Source organism: Manacus vitellinus, unplaced genomic scaffold (genome assembly GCF_001715985.3).
Source record: "Manacus vitellinus isolate BGI_N305 unplaced genomic scaffold, ASM171598v3 scaffold_12_pilon, whole genome shotgun sequence".
In the NCBI taxonomy this organism is placed as follows: domain Eukaryota; kingdom Metazoa; phylum Chordata; class Aves; order Passeriformes; family Pipridae; genus Manacus; species Manacus vitellinus.
In genome coordinates, this window is record NW_021938949.1 from 3,225 (window position 1) to 18,924 (window position 15,700).

Genomic DNA, 15,700 nt, shown 5'->3' on the forward strand with positions numbered 1-15,700 from the left:
CTAAATTAAAAAATAAAAAGGATTTAGTTACGCTTTCTAAGACAAGCCTTCATAGCTCATCTGGAAGTAGAAAAAAATGGGCTGTTCTTTTGCTTTATTTTTTTGTGGAACGTGGAAATCAGTATGCTTTAAGCTCAAAGACTCATAGCATGAATCCACAAATTTAATTTGTATCTTTGATCAGTTACAGCCTTGACAGTACCTGTGGACAGCATAAACTTAGGAGAACCATGGTGTAGTTGATCAAACCCTATGATCAGTGCAAATGACTGGAGAGGGACATCACACTTCTTGTTGGAATTTGAGCAAACGAAGAGTATTATTTCCAAATCAACATGTTGCAGAGGGAGAAGGGGTAGCAAATGCTATATGAGTTCTTAGATCTGGCTTTTCTTTTGACACTCTGTGGAATCAGATGATTTGGCACTTGCAACTACTGTGGGTAAGAGGCGTTTATAAGAAATAAAATAAAATGTATATGTGGTGGGGGAGGCGTCTGTTCTGAAAACATCTGAGATGCTGGAAAGCGTGTCCCCAGTGGGAAAGAGAAATTGCATAGCTGGCACCGAGGCTCGCTTCTTATGCTTATGTGGCCATATTTAGAAAAGGATCAACACTAGGAGCTGAATTATTAGAGAAGTGAGTGACTGAGGGATTGAACATAAAGGAAATTATTCCTATCTTGCTCGTTTGTTTGAGTTTGGCCAGACGATGCTGTGGGAGGGCTGCAAACTCCAGACTTGCTGCCTGTGTGGAGTCAGTCTGGAGATGGGTTTCAGGAGGTAAATGCCTGTTTGAGTTGGAGCTCTGCAGCTGCTCTTACCTGGGTTTGTAGGTGGCTGCTTTCTCCCTGCAGGTGGGAGATGAGCAGGAAGGAACAAAAATGGTCCTCCTGACTTGGAAAAGTCTTGGAAGACCCAGCCCAGCACTTGATGGAGCGAGGTGCAGGCTGCTCTTACTGTATGTAGCCCTGTAGGAGGCTTCTGGTTTCAGCACATCTTGCAAATATTCATGTGTGTAAGTAAAGCAAACAACAGCCAATTAAGAACAAAAAGAAAAAAAAAACCACCACATTTCAAAGAAGTTCTATGTATAAAAAAAGAAAGATGTCTTATTAACAAATACTTGACGGTACAGTAACATAGTTCATCACACTTATTTGCATCGATGTGGCAGTTTTAGTTTATTGTGGTTTTGTTGCAGTACAACATATTATCTAAATAAATTAATTTGAGGGGGGTATTAAAACAGTGCTTTTAAGGAGAAAGCCAGGAGGAATACTTTCAAAGTTTTTAGGAGCAGTTAAACTACCCTCCCCCTGCTTTTTTTTTTTTTTAAGAAGTGGTTCTTTTTGTTACAGTCATCAAGTCTCATTTTGAAAGACTTATTTTTCTGGTTTTGGCAAAATAGTTGATCAGCACGACTGGCAAGGAACTTCCATGGAGCAACAAAGAATTTCTGTGCAGCTAAAAACTGTGTTTGAGGCCATCTTGGAGCACTTTGTGAGCTAGAGTAGAAACTCTCTGTGTAAGAAAAGCCATTCAAGTTAAGTTGCACGTTTTCCTCTCCAGAATTAGCATACCAGAATACTTCATTGCGGAGTGTTTAGAATACTTTGTACAAGAACTAACAGTAAGTTGAAGATTGCTAACTGAGGGTTTGTAATGATGCCAACTGACTTTTTTTTTTTTTTTTTTTAATGAAAGCTTTGTATACATAACAGGATGAGTCATCACTGGAGAGTTCTGAAAGTGTTTGGCATCCTGAAGAATCCTTTTGTGTGTCTCTGCCGCACAAAAAAAGGGTTTTTGTCATGAAACTCTGCCTTAAGAAGTACTGCAATAACTGTAAGCTTTAGGGGGAGGCTTTCTAATGTGGCTCAAATCTTTACTTTCTGTTATTGTTTTAAAAATATTTTGGTATTCTTAGATCTTCCTGAATAATAGGGTGAAAATTTCCAAGTAGTTTGTTGGCTGTTATTTTTTAGTAAGATGTAGCTTCAGACATACTTCTATTGTAAATTTGCTTTCAAAAGTTTTGCTTTACTTAAACAGGGTCCCTCTAGTAAACCCATAGTAGCCGCTTATCTGAGTCACTTATTTTAAGTACATTTTCTTTTGATACATTTATGTGGAAGAACTGGGTGGCCTTGGTGGTTTTTGTTGTGTCTCTTTGAAACTAATATCTTACAAAGTTAAAGTTCTTTTTCCTGTGTGTGTTAAGAGCATCATTAGTTGCTGTCCTCACTCAGAGCAACTCCTTGGTAAAAAGAAACAGAAACCTTTCTTACTAAGTAAGTAAGTAACATATCCCACCACCGGTTGGCTCATGATTTTCCTGATGATGGGAAACCCAGTTTGTGTAATCCTCAAGTGTGTGCAAGGCAGCGGAGATGGAATTTTGCAGCTGGTGAAATAGAGTAGCAAATTTATTTTTATGGGATTTTTAGGAACGGGTGACATTTTTCAGAGATTCCCCCCCCATTTGTTCTTCAGCAGTGTATCTTCTAAGATGTGCTGTAATTAATATTAAAAACCAGTACCATTGATGGATTCTTTCATGGCTTGTTGTAGTGATGATATAGATATATTCATTAGCTACTAAATTTAGCAGCTTTAATTTTTATTATTTCTTTTGAATGAACCTGAATATAAAATTTATGGCCAATGAACCTTGAAAGAAAGAATTCTTCTTCAGAAGAAGAATTCATGAAGAAGTCATCAGAATTTGTAGGTTTTCATCCAGGGGAAAAAAAAAAGCTTTCATAAGAATTTTACAAGCTTTTAATCCAAATACTCTGAATGATGCTGATAACAGAATGCATAAAAAACAAAGGGCTTTCAGACAGTCCTTGATGAAGCACACAGGTTAATTACTCAGCCCTGCACATGCAAGTGTGATGGTTTTGAGTCAGGCTCTCAGACTTTGGTATTTTTATGTTACTGTGCACATCCAAGGCTAAGCATTTAAACTGTTCTTTGATTTGATTTGGAAGGGAAACAACAGAAATGTATTTAGCTAATAAAATTTGTCTTTGGTGATAGTTTTTAAGTTTTGAAGGAATTCAGTGGCATTACTAAGAGATACTGTTTAATGATAGCACACTTTTTCTGTATTTTCTTTTTTTTTTTTTAGATTGAAGGTCTTGTGCTCTGTGTTACCAACTTAGTGTTATTCTACAATAAAGTAAATGTTGGGGTGTGCTAACGTGGGGTGTGTCTGGTGAGACTGAATGCCACGTTTGTTTTTATTTTCCAATGGAAGCTAAGCCTCAACTTTTGATTTCATTTTTGGAAGAGGTAAACCCTCAACATATCTGCAGATTGGGCCATAGAATCAACTGTAACAAAATAAGGTGTTGGGGTGTGTCTGTGTCTAGGGAGGGTAAAATTTTTGGTGTTACTGTTAATTTTATGTTTCCCTGGCATCCTCTCAGAGCTCTTATTGGGAGGAGCTCTACTGCAAAATACTGTACTTTTCCCAACAAAACATTATTTCCAGCTGTTCAGATGAGGGAAGTATCCCTCAGGGACACTGAACCAACCACATTACCTTTACTGTAGGATCCAGATGCAAAGAAGAAAACCAATATTTGTTCCTTTATCAGATGACTTAATGTGCTTGTTTTGCAGCTTGTAGTCCAGAATGGGGCTTGAAATTTCTGTGTGTCTTAGATTTTCTCCCAAGTCTTTAGAATTAAAGTATCCTAGAATATCTGTATGCTGAATGCTGCAGCTCCTGGATGATGCTGTAGCTTTAAGTGTTCAGTAAAAAGGGATGTCTGGTGGAATCTGTCATTGAAACAGAGCAAACATAGGTTGAGAGAAGAAGGGGATGAAGGTTACTGAAGGTTTCCCACCTCATCACTTCTGGGGACCTGTTCTCTGGTAATTTACCTCCCCATGTTTTGTTAGTAATGGAAACTTTTTAGTTAGCTTTATATTTACAGGGCATTTAAGGCCACGGTTCCAGAGATCTGTTCTGCTGGCAGCAGTGACTTAGGCAATCGCCTTCTGCTGCAGCTGCTGAGCCCTGTTCCTCTGCCAGTCAACTGCTGCCATGCCTGCGTGGAGATCCTGGCTGTGAACTCTCCTCTGACAGTGTAACCTCAATTTGTAAAGGGTACATGTGGCTTACTTGTTACTTCAGGTGAATATTTGACTGTTGTCCAAGTCCTGTTGGTTTTGCTTTGACCCTTGCTAGCTTTCCCTAAAAAGCTATTTTTCATATTCTCACAGTAGAATCCTAGTGTTCAGAGGAGCTTTGCTTTAAAAGGAAGAGGTCTCATCAATGGCAATTGGTTTACAAATAAACTTTTTTTATTATTTATTTAGTAGTCTTTACCTTTTTTAGCTTTGAGGTCAATATATCCTTTCACTGTGGTATAGTTTTAAATTTGTAAACTTGTGCTTTCATTATTCTAGTTAACAGAATTCTTGCTAATAGATCTTACACAATTTTAACCATTGTAAGTAATTTGAGATGTAAAATGGTTCAGATATGCAGGAAAAAAAAGATATACAAGAATTACAATTTATTTCTCAACTAAACTATGCTGATATGAACAACAGGCATGTCCATGGGACAGTGCTGTTTTGACACAACAGTTAATGTTCTCACCTAACCTTCAATAAATGCATCAAGGGGGAAAAGTGTTGTTGGTAAAATGTAGTAAAGAATTGAGCATAATTAAAGAAAAAGGATATTCAAGGTTTTGTATAGTATTACCATCTTTATCCTGTCAGTAACGTATAGTCAGCAATCAAATATCTCCTGTTGTGCCTGCATCTGTTTTACTTGCCAGTAAGTTAAACCTTCCACAAGTCAAGGCATGCCATGTCTGGGCTACACACTCATCAAATTTAAATTTTACAATGAATACTGTTACTCAAACCTACCTTAGTACTTTTCAAAAGCTGAGAGCCAGTAGCCCAGCTTTATGTTATCTTTGTGAGAATTTTGTGCAAGAAAACTTGCTAAAGATATCAAAAATAGATAAAAAATAGATTGCTCAAGATAACAGCTTTCTGAAGAATTCATGTTGTGATGTGTTAGTGCTGAGCCTTTAAGATGAGAAAATAAGGGTTAATAATTCACATATTTTACTTATGGCACTTGCAGCACAATTTACAAAATGATAGGTGCAGATATTCTGTAAATGTTTTGTGGAAATTTGTCTCGAAAAATCAATACAAATTGAGCTGCAATTCTGGTGTGTTTGAAATTGCTTGTATCCAAGAAACAGGGAATGAAACCCATCTAAAAGATGGGAGCTGGGTGGAAATAGTTAATGGCAGACTGTAGGGATTAGTGTTGGGCTCGGCCTTGCTGTTGTTAATGAGCTGGAAGAAGGTGGAAGCAGCCAGTTAATGGTATTGACAGACAGTGTGGAGGTAAATGGGTTTGTCAACACAAAGAGGGAGAAAATGGAGAAGAACACAGGAATATACAAAACAGAGAAGGAGAAGGACGTTCCCCCCAACCTCCTCTAACATGAAACAACATTGAGTCAGTCAGGGCTTGGGGGGTTTCCAAACACTGCGTTGATGAGAGGGACAATCTTACAGTAAAATAGTGCTGAAAGGGCACAGCAGATAAATGAATGTTTTTTGATCATATTTTAATTACTTCAAATATGTGATGAAGATGAATGCATTGCCATTTATTTTATAAGTAGACAGTGTTGATATGAACAACAGGTGTGTCCACAGGACAGTGCTGCTTTGGGACGACAGTTAATGTTCACACCTAAGTTTCAATAAACACATAATTGGGGAAAAAGTATTGCAGTTAAAACGTGGTAGTTAAGAATTGAGCGTATTTAAAACTAGCAACATTCTACTTTTATATTAAAAATATTAAACTTATCTTGTAGGTAGTGGTGTAAGAGTAACTGTGCCTTTTAGGCAGAGATTTTTTTTCTGTGTTCTAGTAACTTTGAAAACAAAGTTATACTCAGAAAAGAGAGGGCAGTTTTATAAAATAGCTTTTTCTAGAGATAACATCTGTAGTCCACAGTGGATGAAAACATGTAATAGCTATTATCATTCTAAAGAACTAAATAAAATTATCCACTGTTGAACAGTCCCAACTGTAACCTCAGCTGCTCTGCAGACACAGACATCGAGACCAGACTAGCAGCATTTACCAGCTGCGTGTAAGAGCTACCCTGCACGTAAAGGGATTTCACATTTTATTATGTGGGAGGGATGATGTCAGTTTGGTTGATTATGCCCCTTTCAAGCTGCTGTGATAATTACCTGCTTGTTACCAGAAGTGTCGAACCCATTTTCAGTTCTTGTTTGCTTTTGCTGTCATGCCCTAATTGCTACATAATTTTGTCCCTGCCAATTACTACCTTGGAGTTGAATTTTACAGTGAAAAAGTTGTAAGAAGCAATAAAGTAATTGTTTTTTAGATCTTGTAATTTCAATAGGATATTTTATTATGCTACAAAGTATATTGATATACATGCTGCTCACTTCTGTGAGACACTGAAATCCCATGGTGCCCACTGAAATGAAGAGAATGTGGAAGGCATGACTTTTGGGGAGATATGGATACTTTTTATTTTGGAAATAAATTTATTTACTATGTTCCTTAGAGGCAGGAACTCTCAGGTTTGCTGGGCTATTTTTTTTATTATTCTTCTTTCCCTTCCTTTCCATCCTTTTATCCACTATGTGAATTTTACAAGTTGCTTTTGATGGAGATATTAGGTCATCTGATGTGATCCTTTGTCCATCATTTTCTGTGAAAATGTAATGTAAATGGATTTCTTTAAAGGTACTGGGCCTAACAGTGTTTTATATTCTGATTAAAACTATTTGTTTGAATTATTCAGTGGAATAAAGCCTGCAGTAATTGGGTTAAGCACTGCCTGACCAAGCACTTTGTTGTCTTTGGGAACTGTCATCGCCTTGCTTTGGGTTTTTTGGGTGGTCCTCCAGCAGTGAAGTCTGGTATTAGTCAATATTAATAACAATTACTGCTGTTGAAATCTGTATATGGAATGACATGGATGAGCATAGGGAAGAGGCAGAAGGGGGATTTGGATTAAGCACAGTTAAACAAAACGCTCTTCAGAATAAGGAGAGAGATGGTGTCACCATGTAGAGGTTTGGGAATGGGGCTGCAGTCCAGAAAGGAGCATTTCTGGCAGGAGATTTAGAGTGTGGGATGTTTGTGGCTGTGCACTGAAGCTCTGTTTATCATAGAGATTGTGGGATTTGCTGCTGCCATTTCAATGTGATTCAGATATCCACAGTTGAAAGACTGAAATACTGGCAAAAAGTCATGGAGTGGACCAGAGATTATAGAAAGCTTGGAGAAAATTTCTTTGGGGAGAAAGGTAGAGGTGCTCAGTCTGCTTGGCTATGGGAGGATGGGGAATTTAAACCCTAAAAATAAGTAGAAGTTTGAGTTAAGATGATATCTCTAGCAGAGAAAATACTGAGTTCTTAAAGGCTCCCTAATGTAACAGGAAAAGGGACAACAAGAGCCAGGGGTTGAAAACTGAAACCAGAGAAGTTCACAAAGGAAATGAGCATGAATTCATAAGGAGGAAAAAATGACAAAGGGAATGGCAGGGTGAGTGCCTTTCTGAAAGATGAGCTTCAATCAATTACAGGTTTTGAGTGATAGTTATGGATATTGGACTCCCATGGATAATGATTCTGGCATTGTGTCCAGTGAATCTGTGAGCAGTTGGACTTCTGTTTTGATAGCACTCCCTGTAGCAGTTTTTCCAGGGATGGTGTAGCGAATGTTGAACACCTTTGTGGTCAAAGATTCTTTTCAAATGTGATCTTTAATACATTGATTGCAAAAGACAAATGGTTTCTAAGGTTCTGAGGACATGGTGTGCACCTCAGTTGTAGCTCTTTTGTTAGCAGAAAGGCTTTCAAGGTAATTTAAGGAGAAATTTCAGTGTGCAAAAATACAAGGGAAAAAATTATGCGAAATTAATACTGTAAAAAAAATTAATGCATTTAATGCTGAAAGTTATATATAACCAAATTATGAACTAGCCCCTGCTCTGTCCTGTCATGATGCCAAGACAGTACTTGGGTGTATCTGAGTAGCCTTAGGGCCACTAAGTTACACGTATGTGCTTCTCTGTCTGTGTCATCTTCACAAGTGGTTGCCAGTGTAGCTCTTTCAGAGCTGCTCTGCCAGCTTTTGATACCTGAAAAAACTTCTGAAAGGTTTGATTAAGATAATTTTTGAGGCTCTGTGGTCTGGTGAGTAGAACTGAATTTTCATGCTGTAAATGTTAATTAGAAACATATGTGTGTATGTAAAAAGCAAGCTGAAATAAAAGTATAAATATCTAAGAAGCTGTCGTTCCAGAAGGTCTGTGCTCAGAAAAGATTAGGTAAATATACAAATAGTCCCATTTTAAATCAGCTACAGTATCATTTCTGATTATCTTTGTTACTTGTTTTTCTTGTGGAAAAAAGTTAGGAGGCAAGGGATTTGGATTGTAATTTCCAAATCCTTTTAGACAGCATTACTTGCACCGTCACCAAAAGAAGCTTCACTCACTTTATTCCCTCCCCTCCTTCTCTGGTAACTCTTTCCTGTCGCTGCTGTTCTCCCTGGCTGCTTCCAACACAAACATTCATGAACCTCTAATGAATGAAAAAAAACTGATGTGGATGAAAATTAGCTCTTTTGCTGGGTGTGAATTCAATGAGTGTTAATTAAACTTTGTTGCAGCATTGTTTCTAAATCTTCCGGTGAGCACGTTTGAATCTTGAACTTTTTGGTGTTTTTCTCTGTAGTAAACATAAATTTTGAGGGTTGGTTTCTTGTTACCTTAAAAACACATTTCCTTGCCTGTCTAAACTGAGGATATCTGTGGACCTGGAGAGAAGTTGCAGAACCTGAGGGCCTTTTGCAGCTTTCTGGGCAGTAGGCAGGGTAAGCTGACAGCCTGGGTGTCCTTGGGTGGTGGCCTCAAAGGAACTTGACCTGGAGGTATCAGTTGGTCCTCTTGGATGACTTCCATTGTAGTAGTTGCTGTAGCAGGGTTCTCTGGGTACGTGCCCCTCTCATGTGACACAGATACAATTTTGTTTATGACTCTGACCTGTATCATATGACGTAGGCTGAGCAATAAATCACTCTTTTGCTGGCAGTTCAGTCACGGCCTGATCTCTTCTCATGCTGGGGAAGGGGGGGGTGTGAAGATGATCAGGTAGTAGAACTCCTCTAGCATCAAGTGCTGGAAAACCCATATTTTTATTACCTTAACATTTTTCATGTTTTTATTTAGGGGCTTATTAAAGGAGTGAGGAACTAAGAATTTAAAAAAAAAAAAACAACTAATATTTTTTTTAAAAAAATACATTAATTCATATATTTAATTTTAATGGGCTGAAGACTGGCATGGAGAAAAAATAGCACCTTGGACCACTTTGTAATGGTCTCAGATAAGAGGAAGTGAAATCTTGAGAACGTCAATGTACAGCAATGATAGTGTCCCACTGATCAGAAGTTTAGAACAGAAGTTTAGAAGTTCTCTATTCCAGTTACTTGAAGCTCTTTGTAACCTACCTGTAATTGTCAAAAGGCAAATTTGTGTCTCCAGGTTAGAAGAATCCTCTTCAGGGATGGAAAACAGGTGTTGGCACATTTTTGTTAGCAGAATGCAGCATTTCTGCCTCATCCATGCCCCTGGAGATTGATATGCCTGTTTATACAGAAGCTTTTAAGCACGTTTGAAGATTTGTATTACTTATGCTTGCGCTTCGGAGTGTTGCTTATTATGCTGCTTGTATTGTTGTTTATATTTCACAATAGTATTTCCAGGAGTTTATTTACTCTGGTATAAAAATAGTTTCCATGATCTGGCTTTTAGGATTTATGTCTAGTTTGAAAACAATTTTGTTAAAAGAAAAACAATTCATGTGAATTAAAAATGTACACTGACACCCCATCTGATTCCATTGCCCGTTTTCTTTCTGAGTCTATTTTTATTCTTTCTGAGGTTTTCCAAGCCTTCTGAATAAGTTTTAATGGATTTTTAATTAGCGAGCAGATCCTGTGTTTTTCCCCTTAACTTTCCCAGGTTTAGCAGTTTTATTGAAAGACAAATATTTCATAATACTTGTTGACATTATCTGAAATAAAAATGCATTTCTTTATAAGGAGCACTAAGGGTGGTAACAGATGGAAAAGATACGTGGTGATATGACATTCATTTCTGTTGTTTTTTTTTTTCCTGTCTAAATCCATTTTAGATGGATAATGACAAACTGTAGTTGACATGCAAGAACTACTTTTCTTACATGCCATCAATTAATTTGAGGATTATAAAAGAAAATTCTAGCTGATGAGTTGTAGGCTAGCATCTTGTTTAAAAGCAGGTTATTTATATCTCTCTGGGTTCTGCCCATGTCCTGATCCCTCTAGTTTAAGCTTAAGTGCTTGTTCAAGATTAAAGCTTAAATACAGTGATGGTGGTGCCCGTAGGTTCTTCTTTGCCTTTGTAGACAGAAGTTCAGGTGAAATTGGTGGATGGACACCTTCTTCAGGAAATCCTGTAACATGCACCTGAGGGACAGACAGATGGGGTTTTTGTGATACTGGTGGGATCAGATATATTTCAAAAGCATAAGAATGAATGCAGTTATTTTCCATGCAATCTACAGGAAGACTTGTGTTTGCTGTGAAGTGTAAAGACATGAGTAAAATTGACTTGAGCCAAAGATACTGAGCTTTATTCGATGAGAAAGCATGAGGTGTTCTGAGCTGACTGATGCATTTTGATAGATTTGAGGGCTGGAGACCTCTCAAAATGATGCTGTATGAGTGGGGTTTAGTTTATCTTAAATAAATTGGTAGAATAGTTGAATATTTGCATCCTTTTTTGAGTGTACCAGCTGAATTAATGATGAATAAAAGCAATCTTTGGAGCTCTCTGTGATCAGTGTTTGCAGATTGTACTTGCTGGGTATAAAAACACTTTTCTGAGAAAAACAAAAACTTCAGTATTAAGTTATTTGATTGTCTGTATACCTGCCCTGTATGTGACTGGGTGTTAAGACAAGCAGCACAGCCTGTACCTACAGCTAATATATCCAATGAGAATATTTAACTTAAGGAAACAAATGAGAGAATCTTCATGGTGTTCCTGTGGTAAGACTCTGTCAAACTACAAAGTTCCAAAAGGAAATCTTGGAAAATGACTCTTAATTAATGGTGCTAAAATTACAAAAATCTGTTCACAGAGACCAAAACTTCCACCAAGTTCCAAGTACTTGGCAGCTGTTTCTCATACGTGATGACTCAGATCTGCTGAATTTTATGTACAGGATCTTGAAATCACCAGCCATGAGAATTACAGCCCTTACCATTGTATTTCCACCTTTTTTCAGAAGAGGAATAGCAGGCAAATCTTGCAGTGTATGAAAGAACAAGGAGCTGGATGATTCTTAAAAAAGACATGAGCTTGGTGCTCTTGTGGGTAATAAATTCTGGGCACCATGGCTGTCACAAGATTGGAGAAGTTAAAACTTGCCATAGTCGTCGTCATGGAGAAACAAATCTTGTGTTCAGATCTCAGTGGATGCTTACACTATCCATCAGGAAAAAGCAGTGTTTGATGCAGTAGCATATTTTAATGCAGTTTTATTTATTTAGAGGACAGAGGAGTGTGGACAAGTACAGTGTTGGATGGTGCAGGTGCACATGTGAAACTCTTGCAAAGGTTAGAAATTTGTGGGTTTGGCAATGCCCGTGGTCTCTGAACTGTTCATGTTGCCATTTCATGCTCTTTGCCTGTCGAAAGAGAACACAGGAAAACATTCAGTGGACTTGCTAAACATTATTTAGCAAATTTACCAAACACAAACTGTTGTCTGAAGGAATCATAAGAGTAGAGCCATTACCAAGTCTGGAGCCAGGTAGAACTCACTGGAGTTGGAAACATGCAGGTGGCTGTACTTATAGCTCTTGGTGTCTAATTTGGTTCCAGAAAAGGTTTTAAAAAATATTGCTGCAATTTTAGTTTGTTGTTTTGCATCATTTTGTTAGTGAGTATGGCCAGGTGCATTGGTAACAAGTGTATAAAAGATGTAGTTTGTGCAAAACTGCAGATATATAATGTGTTGGAAGGTCGTAAATACATCCAATTTTTTTTTTCTTTCTGAAATATGTATAATCATTAAGTTTTGTATGTAAAGTGTTTTGTGTTAGAGAAGAAAATTATACAGTCTACCTATCAGTGGGAAGGTGGTTCTTGAGAAAGAAGAACCTGTAGCAGTTTTTGATGCTGTACATTGCTGGGTTAATGTGACAGATAGTTGACTGAAAGTAATTTTCACTTACAGAATTTATAGATGTCTAAAAAGCAGTTTGAAAAGTAAAAAAAGAAAGCTTGAAAGATTGAAAGTGTTTTATATGATTTCTCTCCCTGTTATTTGAACTGTTTCCAAATCTGAACAGTTCATACAAGTAGATCAAGCAACCTGGCTTCATACTTTTAACATCAAACTCAGATTTTCTCATGTAGTGGTATCACAAGAAGGTGTGCAGAAGTGCATTGCAGTGTAGTAGCCCTATTGTCAATGTTCCATTCCATAACTGGCTGTAGCAGAGCTGTAACTTTGTGGGCATTTTATGGGCTCATGTGAAAAATGCATTATTTTATGTACCTACAACTGTTAATGAACTGTTAATCAATGATACTGAATCTACCTGGTTTGATCCTTGGCTACTGTGACCCTCTGTCTCTCTTCCCAGCCCACTGAGGATATTCCCAAATGGGTAACAAGTTAGGAAGAAGATTTCATGGTCTCGTTAGTAAGGCTCTGTTTCAGCTATGATAGTCTTCATCTGCTTTATCTTTTAAAAGAGCAGTTCCAGACTCAAACTGAACAACTATGAATAACTTGAGGGAAGAGCAGACAAAATGCTGCAGACGGTTGCTTTGGCCAGACCAGCCTCATCACCCAACAGAGTGTAGCTTCAGGCTCTTGGATCTGGTGGCCTTCTGCAAAATTGAGTTGAGATTAAGGTTTTCCAACAGTGAGATGACATTCCTGTTACAGTAATTATGCCTCTTTGATTTGGGTAGACAGTCCTGATGAGTGCCTGCAGGCAGGACATCCTATTTGCCTTTTCTCAGTCTCCCATGGAAAATAATTTTGCTCAAATATGGGCCTGAGAACCCCCACAGTACAGCCATTATGCAAGGACAGTTGAAGTTGAAAATACAGATAAACCAAACTTCACATTTACTTCAGAGTACTGATTCATTTGGCATTTAAGTTGTTACAACTGTGCAATGCAGATTCATTCTGACACTTCTCTCCCAACCTCTCAGGGCAGCCTTGTTTCATGAAGAGCTCTACATTTATCAGTGGGTTTCCTTTGTATTTGCTTACTTTTTGTCTATAGTGAGTGCACTGTAGAATGACAGCAAAGATGCATTTATGACGTTCAGTACAAATAGTCTTTAAAAGACTCCTATTTGCATTTGTTTGGGCAGTGTAGGAAATCTTTGACAAATCTCCCTTTCTCAGGGGAGCACTGGGAAAGTTTAGCTGAGAATCGTCCAGCAGAGGTAGGTTCTTTTTGTGCTTTTTCTCAGACATCCCTGATCTCGAAGGCTATAATATTTTTTTGAGGTGTTTATTGCTCTCAGAGGTAACTGTATAAAATATAGATGTGAAAAAAGTTTGAGCTGTGAAGATGTTACAGCCTGGGTGAATGAGTAACCTTGAGTGAATGAATAATGTCTTTTAGGTCGTTACTGGTTAGAGGAGGTGTAAGATGGGAAGTTGCAGTGTTTTGGTTTTAAACATAAGCTGGATCACTTCTTTGATGTAGTCGTTTTTAAAAGATTATTATGCTTTATAAATTAGAAGTATTAAGAAGCACAGTTTTTCTTTGATTGTACCAGGAGACTAACAGGCAATATCGAATATAGTTTTGAGATCTTTTACTAATGAAACTGAAGGTTGAGCAAGTCCTATGAGATTCTAATTAAAATCTGATTCAGTAGATGCTAAACAAAAAAGCTTTCCTGCAGTCTTTCACTTCTCTCTGTTACTAAAAGTTCAATTTGTTGTCACCTTTCACTTGTGATGTTTCTGCTGCACATCTTTCCCATACATCAGGATCCCTCAGCCTGTAATTAATATACACATACCTAATATAAAAAGTAAATAGGAAGAAACTACGTTACATTCTTCTTTTACCACATACAAAAGAAAATATTGTGGAGGGTGAGGCAAGTGCAGAAGATATTTTCACTTGGTACTGATTGGTCAATTAAAAAATCCTGTAAAGAATCTTTTAAATCAGAATAAGTTTGAAGCTGGAGTCAGTATTGAAGCTGGAGTTTCCTATCTTAGGCTTGTTAGTTTTTAGAGTTATTGAAGTTAATTCTCACTAGCTGGCATCTGCCTTGCTTCCAGAGCACCTTGTTCTTCATTTTATCCAGACTTGGATGTAGAATTTCCACAACTCTTAGAAGTAATAAAGACTAAAGTACTGTACAGAGAGGGGAAAAAGAACCTTTCCTTTATAGGTATGTTCTTGAATTAATTCTTGCTTGCTGTGGTTCCCTTCACAAGGGGCTATTAGCTGAACCTTAGGTATTTTAGCTTCTACTTAAGCACAGTTAAACTTTTACAGCTGCACTTACCACTTACGGTTCAGTAGTAGTGGGAGCTTGTGCTTTTGCACACCTGTTAAAAAGATTCCTGAAAAGAGAGTAACAGCTTTCACTTGTGAAAGGGCCTGTGAACGTTAATTCGTTACCAGCCGTGCTGATGGCAGCACTAATTGAACCTTTTTATAAATCATTCCTGTACCATCTTCCAGTGTAAGGCTGTGGACAGATGTTCATTTAACAAGACATCTGTGCTGGTTTAGGATGTTACTGTATCCCAGATGTTACACTGCTTTTTAAGGTTATTGGCCCTGTTTTATATATTTAGTACCATCGTTTTGCTCCATGGTTTGCAAAGTGTCGGAAGGGAGGTGGTTTTTCCCCTGACTGACGTAGAGCTTTCAACATGTGGGAAAAAGGGGAAGACTCTGAAGTGGCTCATATGTACCTGTTTGCATAAGCCTGGAACAAAAAGCACTGGGTTAGCAAGGTAGTTTTGATGGATGGTCTGAACAGTCACATGATTTTGTTGGTAGCAACTTAGGGAGGACTTGCAGAAACCGGTGTCTGGCAATAACTTCTGGGTAATCATAAACCAGCAGCCTGGCATCTGAGGATGGTAGCTTTGTCTGTCATTTCATGTGGTTCCAGGAAATGTTGGCCCATGGCCTTATTCCTGATCACTTTGTGGAAAGAATGAGTAAGATCCAAGATGTACTTTTGACCTACATTGTACTCGTCCAGTTATGGTGCTATTGATATGACCTTTAAAAAAACCAAACCAAAACACCAAAAAAACACCCCAACTATGCAGAAAAGAGAAGAAAAGAAGCAGTATCTGATTGCTGTCAGATGAGTAAGATACTTTTCCATTTTCTCCTGGCATTGTGCATCCGTGCTGCTCTCTGTGCACTCAGCAGAAGCCGCTCAGAGGCCTGGTGATCTCCCAGTGTTAGTGAAGTCATCAGGGCTTTCAGAGAGCCTCAGCAGGGCTTTCCCCCTGTGCAGAGGGAGTACCCAATGCTCTGCTGAGCCCTGCAAAAGGTTTTTCTGGGCTTTTTCTTTCTCCTCTGG